General features: G+C 42.9%; 27 non-coding genes across 27 annotated transcripts; 14 read left to right on the forward strand and 13 right to left on the reverse strand.

The window, feature by feature from the left end:
* Positions 1-503: 503 nt before the first annotated feature.
* On the forward strand, positions 504-586 carry Trnal-uaa (transfer RNA leucine (anticodon UAA)). The gene has a single exon. It is a non-coding gene; the product is annotated as a tRNA-Leu (tRNA).
* A 185-nt stretch (positions 587-771) lies between these two features.
* Trnar-acg (transfer RNA arginine (anticodon ACG)) lies at positions 772-844 on the reverse strand. The gene has a single exon. It is a non-coding gene; the product is annotated as a tRNA-Arg (tRNA).
* Positions 845-1519: 675 nt separating this feature from the next.
* Positions 1520-1602, forward strand: Trnal-uaa (transfer RNA leucine (anticodon UAA)). The gene has a single exon. It is a non-coding gene; the product is annotated as a tRNA-Leu (tRNA).
* Positions 1603-1787: 185 nt separating this feature from the next.
* Positions 1788-1860, reverse strand: Trnar-acg (transfer RNA arginine (anticodon ACG)). Its single transcript has one exon. It is a non-coding gene; the product is annotated as a tRNA-Arg (tRNA).
* Positions 1861-2525: 665 nt separating this feature from the next.
* On the forward strand, positions 2526-2608 carry Trnal-uaa (transfer RNA leucine (anticodon UAA)). The gene has a single exon. It is a non-coding gene; the product is annotated as a tRNA-Leu (tRNA).
* Positions 2609-2793: 185 nt separating this feature from the next.
* Trnar-acg (transfer RNA arginine (anticodon ACG)) lies at positions 2794-2866 on the reverse strand. Its single transcript has one exon. It is a non-coding gene; the product is annotated as a tRNA-Arg (tRNA).
* A 670-nt stretch (positions 2867-3536) lies between these two features.
* Trnal-uaa (transfer RNA leucine (anticodon UAA)) lies at positions 3537-3619 on the forward strand. The gene has a single exon. It is a non-coding gene; the product is annotated as a tRNA-Leu (tRNA).
* Positions 3620-3804: 185 nt separating this feature from the next.
* Trnar-acg (transfer RNA arginine (anticodon ACG)) lies at positions 3805-3877 on the reverse strand. The gene has a single exon. It is a non-coding gene; the product is annotated as a tRNA-Arg (tRNA).
* A 675-nt stretch (positions 3878-4552) lies between these two features.
* Positions 4553-4635, forward strand: Trnal-uaa (transfer RNA leucine (anticodon UAA)). The gene has a single exon. It is a non-coding gene; the product is annotated as a tRNA-Leu (tRNA).
* A 185-nt stretch (positions 4636-4820) lies between these two features.
* On the reverse strand, positions 4821-4893 carry Trnar-acg (transfer RNA arginine (anticodon ACG)). The gene has a single exon. It is a non-coding gene; the product is annotated as a tRNA-Arg (tRNA).
* Positions 4894-5568: 675 nt separating this feature from the next.
* On the forward strand, positions 5569-5651 carry Trnal-uaa (transfer RNA leucine (anticodon UAA)). Its single transcript has one exon. It is a non-coding gene; the product is annotated as a tRNA-Leu (tRNA).
* Positions 5652-5836: 185 nt separating this feature from the next.
* Trnar-acg (transfer RNA arginine (anticodon ACG)) lies at positions 5837-5909 on the reverse strand. The gene has a single exon. It is a non-coding gene; the product is annotated as a tRNA-Arg (tRNA).
* A 675-nt stretch (positions 5910-6584) lies between these two features.
* Trnal-uaa (transfer RNA leucine (anticodon UAA)) lies at positions 6585-6667 on the forward strand. Its single transcript has one exon. It is a non-coding gene; the product is annotated as a tRNA-Leu (tRNA).
* A 187-nt stretch (positions 6668-6854) lies between these two features.
* Positions 6855-6927, reverse strand: Trnar-acg (transfer RNA arginine (anticodon ACG)). The gene has a single exon. It is a non-coding gene; the product is annotated as a tRNA-Arg (tRNA).
* A 665-nt stretch (positions 6928-7592) lies between these two features.
* On the forward strand, positions 7593-7675 carry Trnal-uaa (transfer RNA leucine (anticodon UAA)). The gene has a single exon. It is a non-coding gene; the product is annotated as a tRNA-Leu (tRNA).
* A 185-nt stretch (positions 7676-7860) lies between these two features.
* Positions 7861-7933, reverse strand: Trnar-acg (transfer RNA arginine (anticodon ACG)). Its single transcript has one exon. It is a non-coding gene; the product is annotated as a tRNA-Arg (tRNA).
* Positions 7934-8598: 665 nt separating this feature from the next.
* Trnal-uaa (transfer RNA leucine (anticodon UAA)) lies at positions 8599-8681 on the forward strand. The gene has a single exon. It is a non-coding gene; the product is annotated as a tRNA-Leu (tRNA).
* Positions 8682-8866: 185 nt separating this feature from the next.
* Trnar-acg (transfer RNA arginine (anticodon ACG)) lies at positions 8867-8939 on the reverse strand. Its single transcript has one exon. It is a non-coding gene; the product is annotated as a tRNA-Arg (tRNA).
* Positions 8940-9614: 675 nt separating this feature from the next.
* Trnal-uaa (transfer RNA leucine (anticodon UAA)) lies at positions 9615-9697 on the forward strand. Its single transcript has one exon. It is a non-coding gene; the product is annotated as a tRNA-Leu (tRNA).
* Positions 9698-9882: 185 nt separating this feature from the next.
* On the reverse strand, positions 9883-9955 carry Trnar-acg (transfer RNA arginine (anticodon ACG)). The gene has a single exon. It is a non-coding gene; the product is annotated as a tRNA-Arg (tRNA).
* A 665-nt stretch (positions 9956-10620) lies between these two features.
* Trnal-uaa (transfer RNA leucine (anticodon UAA)) lies at positions 10621-10703 on the forward strand. The gene has a single exon. It is a non-coding gene; the product is annotated as a tRNA-Leu (tRNA).
* Positions 10704-10888: 185 nt separating this feature from the next.
* Trnar-acg (transfer RNA arginine (anticodon ACG)) lies at positions 10889-10961 on the reverse strand. The gene has a single exon. It is a non-coding gene; the product is annotated as a tRNA-Arg (tRNA).
* Positions 10962-11636: 675 nt separating this feature from the next.
* On the forward strand, positions 11637-11719 carry Trnal-uaa (transfer RNA leucine (anticodon UAA)). The gene has a single exon. It is a non-coding gene; the product is annotated as a tRNA-Leu (tRNA).
* A 185-nt stretch (positions 11720-11904) lies between these two features.
* Trnar-acg (transfer RNA arginine (anticodon ACG)) lies at positions 11905-11977 on the reverse strand. The gene has a single exon. It is a non-coding gene; the product is annotated as a tRNA-Arg (tRNA).
* Positions 11978-12642: 665 nt separating this feature from the next.
* On the forward strand, positions 12643-12725 carry Trnal-uaa (transfer RNA leucine (anticodon UAA)). Its single transcript has one exon. It is a non-coding gene; the product is annotated as a tRNA-Leu (tRNA).
* Positions 12726-12910: 185 nt separating this feature from the next.
* Trnar-acg (transfer RNA arginine (anticodon ACG)) lies at positions 12911-12983 on the reverse strand. Its single transcript has one exon. It is a non-coding gene; the product is annotated as a tRNA-Arg (tRNA).
* A 675-nt stretch (positions 12984-13658) lies between these two features.
* On the forward strand, positions 13659-13741 carry Trnal-uaa (transfer RNA leucine (anticodon UAA)). The gene has a single exon. It is a non-coding gene; the product is annotated as a tRNA-Leu (tRNA).
* The last annotated feature ends 9 nt before the right edge of the window (positions 13742-13750 follow it).

A 13750-nucleotide genomic window follows, 5' to 3' on the forward strand; every position in this document is an offset into this window, starting at 1 on the left:
GTGACAGGATTCCACCTTGGAATCGTCTTAAGTAGTTGGACGTCTTATGGCTTGTCAAACGGCTCTTTGCTTTATCCTTATTTACCAAGGAACTGCCGTCACATTACAAACGTTATGAACAAATCGACTCTACGCCAAAGAAGCACATTACAGGACCAAGGATGGGAGGATTCCAAAGGAATCTAAGAAAAGGAAACGACAGTCACTTGCTCCAAACGTAAGGCAGGGCACTTGAAGTTGAACATGCACATATCAAGAATGCTAACAGTTGGCTTACAAATATAGTATTTTATACGAGCAGCTGTCGGTAGCACAAAGTGTGGTTCTAGGTTGCAGTCAGAGTAGGGTACAAAGGATATCGAGGACAACATGGTACTTGGAGAAATGGCTTGGAAATGTGTAAGTTACATGTTGAGACTGAACTATTTTTGGCTGAAGGGCGTATATCTACGCATTTGCAATTACCCGACACTCAGTTCTACCTTTCCACTTTGTAAGGCATGGGCACGGTGGCCGACTGCGTAAGGCGTTGGACTTAAGATCCAATGGACGTATGTCCGCGTGGATTCGAACCCCACCCGTGCTAACCTCACTATATTTAGGTGTGATTATTGAGCGGAAATGTTCACTTCACCTCTTTTTCTCATTGAAATGATCCACTTTACAATTTGTAATGGAGAAAACATCGGACACTGCTATTTTCAAAGTCTTCCTCCTTATCTCCTTAGTATTTTACTTATTTTCAAAACCAAAATGTCAAAAAGAATATTCCGAGCGTGCCAGGATTCGAAACTGGAATCTTCTGATCCGTAGTCAGACGCGTTATCCGTTGCGCCACACGCCCACTGAAAGCCCATGCTACAATACATTATCTGATCTCTCATTTCCTTTCATTGTTGCACGGCTGCAAGTGCTAAATGTTGCCCAAACATGTTTGCACTGACCGACGTCATTTCATCTAGACGATGACATTCCATGACAAAACAAACAAAAGACTGCTTTGAGTGTGACAGGATTCCACCTTGGAATCGTCTTAAGTAGTTAGACGTCTTATGGCTTGTCAAACGGCTCTTTGCTTTATCACTGGGACTTCTTATTTACCAAGGAACTGCCGTCACATTACAAACGTTATGAACAAAGCGACTCTACGCCAAAGAAGCACATTACAGGACCAAGGATGGGAGGATTCCAAAGGAATCTAAGGAAAGGAAACGACAGCCACTTCCTCCAAACGTAAGGCAGGGCACTTGAAGTTGAACATGCACATATCAAGAATGCTAACAGTTGGCTTACACATATAGTATTTTATACGAGCAGCTGTCAGTAGCACAAAGTGTGGTTCTAGGTTGCAGTCAGAGTAGGGTACAAAGGAGATAGAGGACAACATGGTACTTGGAGAAATGGCTTGGAAATGTGTAAGTTACATGTTAAGACTGACATAGTTTTGGCTGAAGGGCGTATATCTACGCATTTGCAATTACCCGACACTCAGTTCTACCTTTCCACTTTGTAAGGCATGGGCACGGTGGCCGACTGCGTAAGGCGTTGGACTTAAGATCCAATGGACGTATGTCCGCGTGGATTCGAACCCCACCCGTGCTAACCTCACTATATTTAGGTGTGATTATTGAGCGGAAATGTTCACTTCACCTCTTCTTCTCATTGAAATGATCCACTTTACAATTTGTAATTGAGAAAACATCGGACACTGCTATTTTCAAAATCTTCCTCCTTATCTCCTTAGTATTTTACTTATTTTCAAAACCAAAATGTCAAAAAGAATATTCCGAGCGTGCCAGGATTCGAACCTGGAATCTTCTGATCCGTAGTCAGACGCGTTATCCGTTGCGCCACACGCCCACTGAAAGCCTAGGCTACAATACAATGTCTGATCTCTCATTTCCTTTCATTGTTGCACGGCTGCAAGTGCTAAATGTTGCCCAAACATGTTTGCATTGACCGACGTCATTTCATCTAGACGATGACATTCCATGACAAAACAAACAAAAGACTGCTTTGAGTGTGACAGGATTCCACCTTGGAATCGTCTTAAGTAGTTGGACGTCTTATGGCTTGTCAAACGGCTCTTTGCTTTATCCTTATTTACCAAGGAACTGCCGTCACATTACAAACGTTATGAACAAAGCGACTCTACGCCAAAGAAGCACATTACAGGACCAAGGATGGGAGGATTCCAAAGGAATCTAAGAAAAGGAAACGACAGCCACTTGCTCCAAACGTAAGGCAGGGCACTTGAAGTTGAACATGCACATATCAAGAATGCTAACAGTTGGCTTACAAATATAGTATTTTATACGAGCAGCTGTCGGTAGCACAAAGTGTGGTTCTAGGTTGCAGTCAGAGTAGGGTACAAAGGATATCGAGGACAACATGGTACTTGGAGAAATGGCTTGGAAATGTGTAAGTTACATGTTGAGACTGAACTATTTTTGGCTGAAGGGCGTATATCTACGCATTTGCAATTACCCGACACTCAGTTCTACCTTTCCACTTTGTAAGGCATGGGCACGGTGGCCGACTGCGTAAGGCGTTGGACTTAAGATCCAATGGACGTATGTCCGCGTGGATTCGAACCCCACCCGTGCTAACCTCACTATATTTAGGTGTGATTATTGAGCGGAAATGTTCACTTCACCTCTTTTTCTCATTGAAATGATCCACTTTACAATTTGTAATTGAGAAAACATCGGACACTGCTATTTTCAAAATCTTCCTCCTTATCTCCTTAGTATTTTACTTATTTTCAAAACCAAAATGTCAAAAAGAATATTCCGAGCGTGCCAGGATTCGAAACTGGAATCTTCTGATCCGTAGTCAGACGCGTTATCCGTTGCGCCACACGCCCACTGAAAGCCTAGGCTACAATACAATGTCTGATCTCTCATTTCCTTTCATTGTTGCACGGCTGCAAGTGCTAAATGTTGCCCAAACATGTTTGCATTGACCGACGTCATTTCATCTAGACGATGACATTCCATGACAAAACAAACAAAAGACTGCTTTGAGTGTGACAGGATTCCACCTTGGAATCGTCTTAAGTAGTTAGACGTCTTATGGCTTGTCAAACGGCTCTTTGCTTTATCACTGGGACTTCTTATTTACCAAGGAACTGCCGTCACATTACAAACGTTATGAACAAATCGACTCTACGCCAAAGAAGCACATTACAGGACCAAGGATGGGAGGATTCCAAAGGAATCTAAGGAAAGGAAACGACAGCCACTTCCTCCAAACGTAGGGCACTTGAAGTTGAACATGCACATATCAAGAATGCTAACAGTTGGCTTACAAATATAGTATTTTATACGAGCAGCTGTCAGTAGCACAAAGTGTGGTTCTAGGTTGCAGTCAGAGTAGGGTACAAAGGATATCGAGGACAACATGGTACTTGGAGAAATGGCTTGGAAATGTGTAAGTTACATGTTGAGACTGACATAGTTTTGGCTGAAGGGCGTATATCTAGGCATTTGCAATTACCCGACACTCAGTTCTACCTTTCCACTTTGTAAGGCATGAGCACGGTGGCCGAGTGGGTAAGGCGTTGGACTTAAGATCCAATGGACGTATGTCCGCGTGGATTCGAACCCCACCCGTGCTAACCTCACTATTTTTAGGTGTGATTATTGAGCGGAAATGTTCACTTCACCTCTTTTTCTCATTGAAATGATCCACTTTACAATTTGTAATGGAGAAAAAATCGGACACTGCTATTGTCAAAATCTTCCTCGTTATCTCCTTAGTATTTTACTTATTTTCAAAACCAAAATGTCAAAAAGAATATTCCGAGCGTGCCAGGATTCGAACCTGGAATCTTCTGATCCGTAGTCAGACGCGTTATCCGTTGCGCCACACGCCCACTGAAAGCCCAGGCTACAATACAATATGTGATCTCTCATTTCCTTTCATTGTTGCACGGCTGCAAGTGCTAAATGTTGCCCAAACATGTTTGCACTGACCGACGTCATTTCATCTAGACGATGACATTCCATGACAAAACAAACAAAAGACTGCTTTGAGTGTGACAGGATTCCACCTTGGAATCGTCTTAAGTAGTTAGACGTCTTATGGCTTGTCAAACGGCTCTTTGCTTTATCACTGGGACTTCTTATTTACCAAGGAACTGCCGTCACATTACAAACGTTATGAACAAATCGACTCTACGCCAAAGAAGCACATTACAGGACCAAGGATGGGAGGATTCCAAAGGAATCTAAGGAAAGGAAACGACAGCCACTTCCTCCAAACGTAAGGCAGGGCACTTGAAGTTGAACATGCACATATCAAGAATGCTAACAGTTGGCTTACAAATATAGTATTTTATACGAGCAGCTGTCAGTAGCACAAAGTGTGGTTCTAGGTTGCAGTCAGAGTAGGGTACAAAGGATATCGAGGACAACATGGTACTTGGAGAAATGGCTTGGAAATGTGTAAGTTACATGTTGAGACTGACATAGTTTTGGCTGAAGGGCGTATATCTAGGCATTTGCAATTACCCGACACTCAGTTCTACCTTTCCACTTTGTAAGGCATGGGCACGGTGGCCGAGTGGGTAAGGCGTTGGACTTAAGATCCAATGGACGTATGTCCGCGTGGATTCGAACCCCACCCGTGCTAACCTCACAATATTTAGGTGTTATTATTGAGCGGAAATGTTCACTTCACCTCTTTTTCTCATTGAAATGATCCACTTTACAATTTGTAATGGAGAAAACATCGGACACTGCTATTGTCAAAATCTTCCTCCTTATCTCCTTAGTATTTTACTTATTTTCAAAACCAAAATGTCAAAAAGAATATTCCGAGCGTGCCAGGATTCGAAACTGGAATCTTCTGATCCGTAGTCAGACGCGTTATCCGTTGCGCCACACGCCCACTGAAAGCCTAGGCTACAATACAATGTCTGATCTCTCATTTCCTTTCATTGTTGCACGGCTGCAAGTGCTAAATGTTGCCCAAACATGTTTGCATTGACCGACGTCATTTCATCTAGACGATGACATTCCATGACAAAACAAACAAAAGACTGCTTTGAGTGTGACAGGATTCCACCTTGGAATCGTCTTAAGTAGTTAGACGTCTTATGGCTTGTCAAACGGCTCTTTGCTTTATCACTGGGACTTCTTATTTACCAAGGAACTGCCGTCACATTACAAACGTTATGAACAAATCGACTCTACGCCAAAGAAGCACATTACAGGACCAAGGATGGGAGGATTCCAAAGGAATCTAAGGAAAGGAAACGACAGCCACTTCCTCCAAACGTAAGGCAGGGCACTTGAAGTTGAACATGCACATATCAAGAATGCTAACAGTTGGCTTACAAATATAGTATTTTATACGAGCAGCTGTCAGTAGCACAAAGTGTGGTTCTAGGTTGCAGTCAGAGTAGGGTACAAAGGATATCGAGGACAACATGGTACTTGGAGAAATGGCTTGGAAATGTGTAAGTTACATGTTGAGACTGACATAGTTTTGGCTGAAGGGCGTATATCTAGGCATTTGCAATTACCCGACACTCAGTTCTACCTTTCCACTTTGTAAGGCATGAGCACGGTGGCCGAGTGGGTAAGGCGTTGGACTTAAGATCCAATGGACGTATGTCCGCGTGGATTCGAACCCCACCCGTGCTAACCTCACTATTTTTAGGTGTGATTATTGAGCGGAAATGTTCACTTCACCTCTTTTTCTCATTGAAATGATCCACTTTACAATTTGTAATGGAGAAAAAATCGGACACTGCTATTGTCAAAATCTTCCTCGTTATCTCCTTAGTATTTTACTTATTTTCAAAACCAAAATGTCAAAAAGAATATTCCGAGCGTGCCAGGATTCGAACCTGGAATCTTCTGATCCGTAGTCAGACGCGTTATCCGTTGCGCCACACGCCCACTGAAAGCCCAGGCTACAATACAATATGTGATCTCTCATTTCCTTTCATTGTTGCACGGCTGCAAGTGCTAAATGTTGCCCAAACATGTTTGCACTGACCGACGTCATTTCATCTAGACGATGACATTCCATGACAAAACAAACAAAAGACTGCTTTGAGTGTGACAGGATTCCACCTTGGAATCGTCTTAAGTAGTTAGACGTCTTATGGCTTGTCAAACGGCTCTTTGCTTTATCACTGGGACTTCTTATTTACCAAGGAACTGCCGTCACATTACAAACGTTATGAACAAATCGACTCTACGCCAAAGAAGCACATTACAGGACCAAGGATGGGAGGATTCCAAAGGAATCTAAGGAAAGGAAACGACAGCCACTTCCTCCAAACGTAAGGCAGGGCACTTGAAGTTGAACATGCACATATCAAGAATGCTAACAGTTGGCTTACAAATATAGTATTTTATACGAGCAGCTGTCAGTAGCACAAAGTGTGGTTCTAGGTTGCAGTCAGAGTAGGGTACAAAGGATATCGAGGACAACATGGTACTTGGAGAAATGGCTTGGAAATGTGTAAGTTACATGTTGAGACTGACATAGTTTTGGCTGAAGGGCGTATATCTAGGCATTTGCAATTACCCGACACTCAGTTCTACCTTTCCACTTTGTAAGGCATGGGCACGGTGGCCGAGTGGGTAAGGCGTTGGACTTAAGATCCAATGGACGTATGTCCGCGTGGATTCGAACCCCACCCGTGCTAACCTCACAATATTTAGGTGTTATTATTGAGCGGAAATGTTCACTTCACCTCTTTTTCTCATTGAAATGATCCACTTTACAATTTGTAATGGAGAAAACATCGGACACTGCTATTGTCAAAATCTTCCTCGTTATATCCTTAGTATTTTACTTATTTTCAAAACCAAAATGTCAAAAAAGGAATATTCCGAGCGTGCCAGGATTCGAACCTGGAATCTTCTGATCCGTAGTCAGACGCGTTATCCGTAGCGCCACACGCCCACTGAAAGCCTAGGCTACAATACAATGTCTGATCTCTCATTTCCTTTCATTGTTGCACGGCTGCAAGTGCTAAATGTTGCCCAAAGATGTTTGCATTGACCGACGTCATTTCATCTAGACGATGACATTCCATGACAAAACAAACAAAAGACTGCTTTGAGTGTGACAGGATTCCACCTTGGAATCGTCTTAAGTAGTTGGACGTCTTATGGCTTGTCAAACGGCTCTTTGCTTTATCCTTATTTACCAAGGAACTGCCGTCACATTACAAACGTTATGAACAAAGCGACTCTACGCCAAAGAAGCACATTACAGGACCAAGGATGGGAGGATTCCAAAGGAATCTAAGAAAAGGAAACGACAGCCACTTGCTCCAAACGTAAGGCAGGGCACTTGAAGTTGAACATGCACATATCAAGAATGCTAACAGTTGGCTTACAAATATAGTATTTTATACGAGCAGCTGTCGGTAGCACAAAGTGTGGTTCTAGGTTGCAGTCAGAGTAGGGTACAAAGGATATCGAGGACAACATGGTACTTGGAGAAATGGCTTGGAAATGTGTAAGTTACATGTCAAGACTGAAATATTTTTGGCTGAAGGGCGTATATCTACGCATTTGCAATTACCCGACACTCAGTTCTACCTTTCCACTTTGTAAGGCATGGGCACGGTGGCCGAGTGGGTAAGGCGTTGGACTTAAGATCCAATGGACGTATGTCCGCGTGGATTCGAACCCCACCCGTGCTAACCTCACTATATTTAGGTGTGATTATTGAGCGGAAATGTTCACTTCACCTCTTTTTCTCATTGAAATGATCCACTTTACAATTTGTAATGGAGAAAAAATCGGACACTGCTATTGTCAAAATCTTCCTCGTTATCTCCTTGGTATTTAACTTATTTTCAAAACCAAAATGTCAAAAAGAATATTCCGAGCTTGCCAGGATTCGAACCTGGAATCTTCTGATCCGTAGCCAGACGCGTTATCCGTTGCGCCACACGCCCACTGAAAGCCCAGGCTACAATACAATGTCTGATCTCTCATTTCCTTTCATTGTTGCACGGCTGCAAGTGCTAAATGTTGCCCAAAGATGTTTGCATTGAGAAAAGTCATTTCATCTAGACGATGACATTCCATGACAAAACAAACAAAAGACTGCTTTGAGTGTGACAGGATTCCACCTTGGAATCGTCTTAAGTAGTTGGACGTCTTATGGCTTGTCAAACGGCTCTTTGCTTTATCCTTATTTACCAAGGAACTGCCGTCACATTACAAACGTTATGAACAAAGCGACTCTACGCCAAAGAAGCACATTACAGGACCAAGGATGGGAGGATTCCAAAGGAATCTAAGAAAAGGAAACGACAGCCACTTGCTCCAAACGTAAGGCAGGGCACTTGAAGTTGAACATGCACATATCAAGAATGCTAACAGTTGGCTTACAAATATAGTATTTTATACGAGCAGCTGTCGGTAGCACAAAGTGTGGTTCTAGGTTGCAGTCAGAGTAGGGTACAAAGGATATCGAGGACAACATGGTACTTGGAGAAATGGCTTGGAAATGTGTAAGTTACATGTCAAGACTGAAATATTTTTGGCTGAAGGGCGTATATCTACGCATTTGCAATTACCCGACACTCAGTTCTATCTTTCCACTTTGTAAGGCATGGGCACGGTGGCCGAGTGGGTAAGGCGTTGGACTTAAGATCCAATGGACGTATGTCCGCGTGGATTCGAACCCCACCCGTGCTAACCTCACTATATTTAGGTGTGATTATTGAGCGGAAATGTTCACTTCACCTCTTTTTCTCATTGAAATGATCCACTTTACAATTTGTAATGGAGAAAAAATCGGACACTGCTATTGTCAAAATCTTCCTCGTTATCTCCTTAGTATTTTACTTATTTTCAAAACCAAAATGTCAAAAAGAATATTCCGAGCGTGCCAGGATTCGAACCTGGAATCTTCTGATCCGTAGTCAGACGCGTTATCCGTTGCGCCACACGCCCACTGAAAGCCCATGCTACAATACATTATCTGATCTCTCATTTCCTTTCATTGTTGCACGGCTGCAAGTGCTAAATGTTGCCCAAACATGTTTGCACTGACCGACGTCATTTCATCTAGACGATGACATTCCATGACAAAACAAACAAAAGACTGCTTTGAGTGTGACAGGATTCCACCTTGGAATCGTCTTAAGTAGTTAGACGTCTTATGGCTTGTCAAACGGCTCTTTGCTTTATCACTGGGACTTCTTATTTACCAAGGAACTGCCGTCACATTACAAACGTTATGAACAAAGCGACTCTACGCCAAAGAAGCACATTACAGGACCAAGGATGGGAGGATTCCAAAGGAATCTAAGGAAAGGAAACGACAGCCACTTCCTCCAAACGTAAGGCAGGGCACTTGAAGTTGAACATGCACATATCAAGAATGCTAACAGTTGGCTTACACATATAGTATTTTATACGAGCAGCTGTCAGTAGCACAAAGTGTGGTTCTAGGTTGCAGTCAGAGTAGGGTACAAAGGAGATAGAGGACAACATGGTACTTGGAGAAATGGCTTGGAAATGTGTAAGTTACATGTTAAGACTGACATAGTTTTGGCTGAAGGGCGTATATCTACGCATTTGCAATTACCCGACACTCAGTTCTACCTTTCCACTTTGTAAGGCATGGGCACGGTGGCCGAGTGGGTAAGGCGTTGGACTTAAGATCCAATGGACGTATGTCCGCGTGGATTCGAACCCCACCCGTGCTAACCTCACTATATTTAGGTGTGATTATTGAGCGGAAATGTTCACTTCACCTCTTCTTCTCATTGAAATGATCCACTTTACAATTTGTAATTGAGAAAACATCGGACACTGCTATTTTCAAAATCTTCCTCCTTATCTCCTTAGTATTTTACTTATTTTCAAAACCAAAATGTCAAAAAGAATATTCCGAGCGTGCCAGGATTCGAACCTGGAATCTTCTGATCCGTAGTCAGACGCGTTATCCGTTGCGCCACACGCCCACTGAAAGCCTAGGCTACAATACAATGTCTGATCTCTCATTTCCTTTCATTGTTGCACGGCTGCAAGTGCTAAATGTTGCCCAAACATGTTTGCATTGACCGACGTCATTTCATCTAGACGATGACATTCCATGACAAAACAAACAAAAGACTGCTTTGAGTGTGACAGGATTCCACCTTGGAATCGTCTTAAGTAGTTGGACGTCTTATGGCTTGTCAAACGGCTCTTTGCTTTATCCTTATTTACCAAGGAACTGCCGTCACATTACAAACGTTATGAACAAATCGACTCTACGCCAAAGAAGCACATTACAGGACCAAGGATGGGAGGATTCCAAAGGAATCTAAGAAAAGGAAACGACAGCCACTTGCTCCAAACGTAAGGCAGGGCACTTGAAGTTGAACATGCACATATCAAGAATGCTAACAGTTGGCTTACAAATATAGTATTTTATACGAGCAGCTGTCGGTAGCACAAAGTGTGGTTCTAGGTTGCAGTCAGAGTAGGGTACAAAGGATATCGAGGACAACATGGTACTTGGAGAAATGGCTTGGAAATGTGTAAGTTACATGTTGAGACTGAACTATTTTTGGCTGAAGGGCGTATATCTACGCATTTGCAATTACCCGACACTCAGTTCTACCTTTCCACTTTGTAAGGCATGGGCACGGTGGCCGACTGCGTAAGGCGTTGGACTTAAGATCCAATGGACGTATGTCCGCGTGGATTCGAACCCCACCCGTGCTAACCTCACTATATTTAGGTGTGATTATTGAGCGGAAATGTTCACTTCACCTCTTTTTCTCATTGAAATGATCCACTTTACAATTTGTAATGGAGAAAACATCGGACACTGCTATTTTCAAAGTCTTCCTCCTTATCTCCTTAGTATTTTACTTATTTTCAAAACCAAAATGTCAAAAAGAATATTCCGAGCGTGCCAGGATTCGAAACTGGAATCTTCTGATCCGTAGTCAGACGCGTTATCCGTTGCGCCACACGCCCACTGAAAGCCCATGCTACAATACATTATCTGATCTCTCATTTCCTTTCATTGTTGCACGGCTGCAAGTGCTAAATGTTGCCCAAACATGTTTGCACTGACCGACGTCATTTCATCTAGACGATGACATTCCATGACAAAACAAACAAAAGACTGCTTTGAGTGTGACAGGATTCCACCTTGGAATCGTCTTAAGTAGTTAGACGTCTTATGGCTTGTCAAACGGCTCTTTGCTTTATCACTGGGACTTCTTATTTACCAAGGAACTGCCGTCACATTACAAACGTTATGAACAAAGCGACTCTACGCCAAAGAAGCACATTACAGGACCAAGGATGGGAGGATTCCAAAGGAATCTAAGGAAAGGAAACGACAGCCACTTCCTCCAAACGTAAGGCAGGGCACTTGAAGTTGAACATGCACATATCAAGAATGCTAACAGTTGGCTTACACATATAGTATTTTATACGAGCAGCTGTCAGTAGCACAAAGTGTGGTTCTAGGTTGCAGTCAGAGTAGGGTACAAAGGAGATAGAGGACAACATGGTACTTGGAGAAATGGCTTGGAAATGTGTAAGTTACATGTTAAGACTGACATAGTTTTGGCTGAAGGGCGTATATCTACGCATTTGCAATTACCCGACACTCAGTTCTACCTTTCCACTTTGTAAGGCATGGGCACGGTGGCCGACTGCGTAAGGCGTTGGACTTAAGATCCAATGGACGTATGTCCGCGTGGATTCGAACCCCACCCGTGCTAACCTCACTATATTTAGGTGTGATTATTGAGCGGAAATGTTCACTTCACCTCTTCTTCTCATTGAAATGATCCACTTTACAATTTGTAATTGAGAAAACATCGGACACTGCTATTTTCAAAATCTTCCTCCTTATCTCCTTAGTATTTTACTTATTTTCAAAACCAAAATGTCAAAAAGAATATTCCGAGCGTGCCAGGATTCGAACCTGGAATCTTCTGATCCGTAGTCAGACGCGTTATCCGTTGCGCCACACGCCCACTGAAAGCCTAGGCTACAATACAATGTCTGATCTCTCATTTCCTTTCATTGTTGCACGGCTGCAAGTGCTAAATGTTGCCCAAAGATGTTTGCATTGACCGACGTCATTTCATCTAGACGATGACATTCCATGACAAAACAAACAAAAGACTGCTTTGAGTGTGACAGGATTCCACCTTGGAATCGTCTTAAGTAGTTGGACGTCTTATGGCTTGTCAAACGGCTCTTTGCTTTATCCTTATTTACCAAGGAACTGCCGTCACATTACAAACGTTATGAACAAAGCGACTCTACGCCAAAGAAGCACATTACAGGACCAAGGATGGGAGGATTCCAAAGGAATCTAAGAAAAGGAAACGACAGCCACTTGCTCCAAACGTAAGGCAGGGCACTTGAAGTTGAACATGCACATATCAAGAATGCTAACAGTTGGCTTACAAATATAGTATTTTATACGAGCAGCTGTCGGTAGCACAAAGTGTGGTTCTAGGTTGCAGTCAGAGTAGGGTACAAAGGATATCGAGGACAACATGGTACTTGGAGAAATGGCTTGGAAATGTGTAAGTTACATGTTGAGACTGAACTATTTTTGGCTGAAGGGCGTATATCTACGCATTTGCAATTACCCGACACTCAGTTCTACCTTTCCACTTTGTAAGGCATGGGCACGGTGGCCGACTGCGTAAGGCGTTGGACTTAAGATCCAATGGACGTATGTCCGCGTGGATTCGAACCCCACCCGTGCTAACCTCACTATATTTAGGTGTGATTATTGAGCGGAAATGTTCACTTCACCTCTTTTTCTCATTGAAATGATCCACTTTACAATTTGTAATTGAGAAAACATCGGACACTGCTATTTTCAAAATCTTCCTCCTTATCTCCTTAGTATTTTACTTATTTTCAAAACCAAAATGTCAAAAAGAATATTCCGAGCGTGCCAGGATTCGAAACTGGAATCTTCTGATCCGTAGTCAGACGCGTTATCCGTTGCGCCACACGCCCACTGAAAGCCTAGGCTACAATACAATGTCTGATCTCTCATTTCCTTTCATTGTTGCACGGCTGCAAGTGCTAAATGTTGCCCAAACATGTTTGCATTGACCGACGTCATTTCATCTAGACGATGACATTCCATGACAAAACAAACAAAAGACTGCTTTGAGTGTGACAGGATTCCACCTTGGAATCGTCTTAAGTAGTTAGACGTCTTATGGCTTGTCAAACGGCTCTTTGCTTTATCACTGGGACTTCTTATTTACCAAGGAACTGCCGTCACATTACAAACGTTATGAACAAATCGACTCTACGCCAAAGAAGCACATTACAGGACCAAGGATGGGAGGATTCCAAAGGAATCTAAGGAAAGGAAACGACAGCCACTTCCTCCAAACGTAAGGCAGGGCACTTGAAGTTGAACATGCACATATCAAGAATGCTAACAGTTGGCTTACAAATATAGTATTTTATACGAGCAGCTGTCAGTAGCACAAAGTGTGGTTCTAGGTTGCAGTCAGAGTAGGGTACAAAGGATATCGAGGACAACATGGTACTTGGAGAAATGGCTTGGAAATGTGTAAGTTACATGTTGAGACTGACATAGTTTTGGCTGAAGGGCGTATATCTAGGCATTTGCAATTACCCGACACTCAGTTCTACCTTTCCACTTTGTAAGGCATGAGCACGGTGGCCGAGTGGGTAAGGCGTTGGACTTAAGATCCAATGGACGTATGTCCGCGTGGATTCGAACCCCACCCGTGCTAACCTCACTA

Source organism: Haliotis asinina, chromosome 11 (genome assembly GCF_037392515.1).
Source record: "Haliotis asinina isolate JCU_RB_2024 chromosome 11, JCU_Hal_asi_v2, whole genome shotgun sequence".
NCBI classification, from domain to species: Eukaryota; Metazoa; Mollusca; class Gastropoda; order Lepetellida; family Haliotidae; genus Haliotis; species Haliotis asinina.